This window comes from Gymnoscopelus braueri (genome assembly GCF_963280865.1).
Source record: "Gymnoscopelus braueri genome assembly, chromosome: 8".
Taxonomy (NCBI): domain Eukaryota; kingdom Metazoa; phylum Chordata; class Actinopteri; order Myctophiformes; family Myctophidae; genus Gymnoscopelus; species Gymnoscopelus braueri.
The window spans coordinates 37,099,857-37,104,807 of record NC_137609.1 but is presented as its reverse complement, the minus strand read 5'-3'; the positions used below and the strand labels follow the sequence as shown (position 1 = coordinate 37,104,807).

Genomic DNA, 4,951 nt, shown 5'->3' with positions numbered 1-4,951 from the left:
CAGAGTATTTCTACATTGCAGTATTGATACTTGTGCATTACTCTTTTCACCACTGCCCTCCTGCATCCCAAGAGGCTTTTTGGTCGGTAGGTCCTCCCCCTTGTGTTTGCACCCCCCCCCCCCCTCCCCATACCCATACACCCCCCCCCTCCTCATCCTCTCTCTCTCTCTCTCTCTCTCTCTCTCTCTCTCTCTCTCTCTCTCTCTCTCTCTCTCTCTCTCTCTCTCTCTCTCTCTCTCTCTCTCTCTCTCTCACTCAATAATACCATCCCCCCATTTTGTGTGAATTTCTGTCAGTAACTACGCCGCTTTTCAGAAACCTTGCAGACGATCAGACGGGCCGCCAGCACTGACTGTCTGTCTGAACGAGGGGAATCGGGGACAACATTGAACTGTGTGTTGTTTGGAATACAAGACAGCAATAATAATAATAATATTAATAACAACAATACTGCACACATCGGGTGAGTGTTGATTTCCAGGTGTTTTTTTGCAAACAGATGTTCTTCTCTCGTGGTGATGATGTCAGTATACGTATATTGCAGTGAAAATATATGTGTTTTTTTAATGTTGCGTGTTATTACAGTGTTATTACAGCGTTATTACGTTGCGTTCACAAAAAGTGGCTTGGAATTAAAAACACGATCACTGACTGGCCAGTTGAGTGCAGCGGAATGTCTCTGTCTTTTTTTTCTTTCTTTGACAAATTACACTCATGACACAATCGGTGGGGATTTAAATAAATCACGACCTCAGCTATTATCACCAGACATGCAGTAGGCTAGATCTGTAGGCCTACTGTATTACATGTCCTATAGCTATACTAATAGTTTGGTGCTATAATAGGGCTCCAGTATGAACCAGTTCTATGGCTGATGGCTGGGGCATAATAACACACTGAGATCCACGCAGGGATGATGTTTATTATAAGGATGACATGCGTTTAAATGGACTGCATAGGAATTACTGCTGTATAATCTCGGTGCTGGACTGGTACTGTACATGTCTGTCTGTCTGCCTGCCTGGTCGTGCACGCATGCATGCAGAGCATACAGCAGTCTAGAGGCATTTGGAAAGAGAGAGCCGTGCGGCTCAAAATGGTGTCTGTCGGGGTATTTCAGTGTGTGTGTGTGTGTGTGTGTGTGTGTGTGTGTGTGTGACCATTTTATAAAAGGCAAGTGAAATCCTCTGCTGCGCAGCAATGATGATGATGATGATGATGATGATGTGAAGGGAAGGGATGCATCCAGATTCAGGAATAGTATACAGACAGCGCCGCCGCGGCGGCCGCAAACTTCACGTTCAAGTTCAAGCTGGATGTGCCTATTTCTGTCACACGTACCGTGCGTGGTACAGTCAGGCGCTGTGTGTGTGGGTGTGTGTGGGTGTGTGTGTGTGTGTGTGTGTGTGTGTGTGTGTGTGTGTGTGTGTGTGTGTGTGTGTGTGCGTGCCGGTGTGTGTGTGTGTGTGTGTGTGTGTGTGTGTGTGTGTGTGTGTGTGTGTGTGTGTGTGTGTGTGTGTGTGTGCATGTGTGCGTGTGCTTGTGCCTGCCTGTGCATGTGTGCGCTTGTGCGCGTGTGCGTGTGCGTGTGCGTGTGTGTGTGTGTGTGTGTGTGTGTTTGATGCATGCAGCAGCTGCTTTTGTTAGGACTTTAACTGCATGGGAGCTTTGGAAATAGGCTGAGCAAAGGGCCCCCATGGTCTGTGGCCCTTTAAGAACCACTTAAACCCCTTATGGGCAATTGGAGTCCCTCAGGGCTCAATACTAGTGTATTTTCAGTTTTCTGTTATTGTGGGGAAAGCTTTTGCTGAAAATAGCCGATCGACAAGCTCACAATGTGATGCAACGCATCCACTGGGGTTTAAGTGGTTAATTGTTACATTGGTAAAATCCTGAAGGTTCATTTTAATGTACAAATGGTCTATTGGTTACAGTTGGTTTCACTCCCAGAATTACAAATTGAGATTAACACTGAGGATTTCATTGTCTATATCTATAATACAACGACAATAGCAACAGCAATGATGATGCAGATAATTAACAGGAGCCTTCAATTACTGCATATATTAAACAACATGCTTTCTTTTTGTTGTCTTGCCATTCTATCAAATTTTTACCCCATAAAATCGTGGCCACTAATTCTTTGCTTTTCACATCCATTGTTTTATGCTATGGATAGGCCTATGTGTATTATTTCTCATTTGAGCTCTCACTGCCTTTTCCTATCAAGAGAAGTGGAGGGGGGTTGAACTAACAGCCTCGGGCTAGCCAACTGAACAAATTCTCTGTCTCTCTATTATTGAAGATGTACAGAAAAGGTGGAGACTTTCTCAGCCTTGCTCCAGTTTTATTTCAATGCTCTTTCATCCCAATAGTGTTTCTGTGTGTGTTTGCTTTCCTGACGGGCTACACTACAGGCTCACTGTGGCGTACATTTAAATCCAGATGGCCTCTCTTATGTCGCTCTGAACAATTCAAGTCGCAGGCAGCCCTGATTTACCCTTTTATGCAAGTTGTTCAGCCGGAGGAGAGCTCAAGGACGTGTTAGAGGCCCTATGGCAAAACACTCCGAATGGTATGCTCAAAAGAAATGAGCCTAAAATCCAAAATCACGTAACCTCTCCAAGTCTTGAATAAAAAATGTGCTTTGTGCCCTTGCAGGCATAACACATTTTGACTGACGTACATTAGGTAACCTGAGGTGTTGTGCCGCTGGCTCCTTTCCAAGGCATCATGTACACAGCACACGGATATCTCAGTTCATGTTGGCTACAGGATAACATGCTTTGTGATTTAAATGAACACCCAGTGTTCACAAAATCCCTTCCGTCATTATTATAGTAAGTCCTCACAGCCATTTTCCAGCCAAGCACTATAAGCTAAGTCAATAGTTTCTCATGGCGACTGAGAGCACCACGCTGTGTGCACCTCACAAGAAGCTCAAACAGCATCGCAGTGATACTGCGCATTTGGTTTAGTATTTAAACAGTAGCAGCCTAATGAGTGCTGGGAGTTGGTGTGCTTGTTATCTCTCTGTCATTAGGCTGTGTTTAACAGAGGTGGCAGCATCAGACAGTGAGGTAAACACTGTAATGGGGTAGTGGCTGGTGCTCGAGAACATAATGATCAGTGGGTTGGGGTTGGTTTAGCAGTGGCATGTTTTAAATGTTGTAAATGTTACTTTGTAGGCCTAATCGTTTACCACTTCCACATTTCTCATAACTAGTAGTCTGAATATTCTGGTTCGCCACAGGTTCTGACTACTGTATGTTGCTACATAATAGTGTTGTTATAGTGCTACTATACTGGCCCCATTGTACATTTGTCAGTTTTTCAAGCTAAAGTTAACAGACATCTCACTCGCTTCGACGCAAAGTTACAATCAGTCGCTGTCACTTAGCTGAAAATGGCTGTCAGTTCTCTGCTCTGTCCAGTTGAGTAACATATACATCTCTGCTTGTTGACTTGATTGTATTTTTTTATTTTATTTTTTTATTGTATTTTGCCCCCTCAACTGAGATCACAAAATGGCCCACATTATAGCTCTAGACAATGTAATGCTGGTTCTTGGGTGCTGTCATAACATCCAGTAAGTATCGCTTTAGACCAGTGGTTCTCAAAGTGGGGTTCGAGGACCCCCAGGGATCTTTGAGGGGGTCCCAGGGGGTCCCCAGCTAAATGAGTTAATATTTGCATCAAAATCATGTTTTACTACTTTTACCTTATATTCAGTACATCGGCCATTTGAACATAATAATAAGATCTGCAAGCTCACTACACATCGTGATGCGAGTGTGATCTGCTATTTTCAAAAAATATTCAGACAAATACATATTGATTTGCGGGTCCTTGACATGAAAATGTTTGAGAACCACTTCTTGTCTAGACAGTGTAATGTTGGTAACGCTGGTATAAATCTCTACGGGTGCTGTCATGAATGCAGTGCATCGCTCTATCTGACCATGTAATGCTGGCTAGTGGCCAGAGTTTGACATGTGCGAGGAATCTCTGAACTCTGGTTCACCCTCAGCGGTCCCTAGCCAACCTCCTTGACTTTGCCACAGGCAAGTAGATGAAGAGATATCCACAGACATACTGTAGCCATACACCATCTACAGGTGATGAGCCATGCAGGCCCTTAGCAAAGAGAGGAATATGGCTGAGGGAGGAATAAGTGTCTTGCCGTTTGAGACTGATTGGAGACATGGAGAGCGAAATGAGCAGGAGTTATTTGCTGCCATGCTCCAGCTCCACAAAGACGACGGCGAGCCCTGTTCCTTTGTTCTACTCCTCTCCCCTCCAGCCTCCTCGTCTCCCTCTTCTTGTTCCAGTTAGAGGCAGAGAGAGCCAGACTGCAGAGAAAATGGTCAAAACTATCATTAAGGATATGCAGCACATGTTCCTCTGACAACTCCACACATAATAAGATAAGATAAGATAAGATAAGATAAGTTAATATAAGACAAGACAAGACAAGACAAGACAAGACAAGACAAGACAAGACAAGATAAGATAAGATAAGATAAGATAAGATAAGATAAGATAAGATAAGATAAGATATTAAAGAAAAGCCTTTATTCAGGTGTCATTGCTGCAAAAACAGTCAAGAACCAGACCAACACAACCAGACCAAATAAAAATAAGGATAAAATAAAATAGCTAAGTTGATGGCCCTGAGTATCTGCACTGAATCTCTGAATGAGTAAACATTACAGTCTATCAATAAATATACAATAAATTACAGTGAATATATGAATGAGCATACTGTATATCTATTGCCAGTCAATACAGTCTTATATTAATATAAGAATATACAGTATGTGTGCGGTGTATCAACAGTGAATATGAAATATGAACATACAGTGCACTACATACAGTCTTTCAACAGTGAGTATACCTGGGTGAATATATGTAGAATGTATTGAACATTTATCCTTAAAAGACAGCTGT

General features: G+C 43.0%; 1 protein-coding gene across 1 annotated transcript in view; it reads left to right on the top strand.

The window, feature by feature from the left end:
• The first annotated feature begins 272 nt into the window (after positions 1-272).
• LOC308089912 (protein FAM168A-like) overlaps positions 273-4,951 on the top strand; it is a 43,851-nt gene continuing 39,172 nt past the window's right edge. Inside the window, 1 exon segment of the mRNA XM_080434877.1 lies at positions 273-464. The gene's annotated coding sequence lies outside the window, so the exon portion shown is untranslated.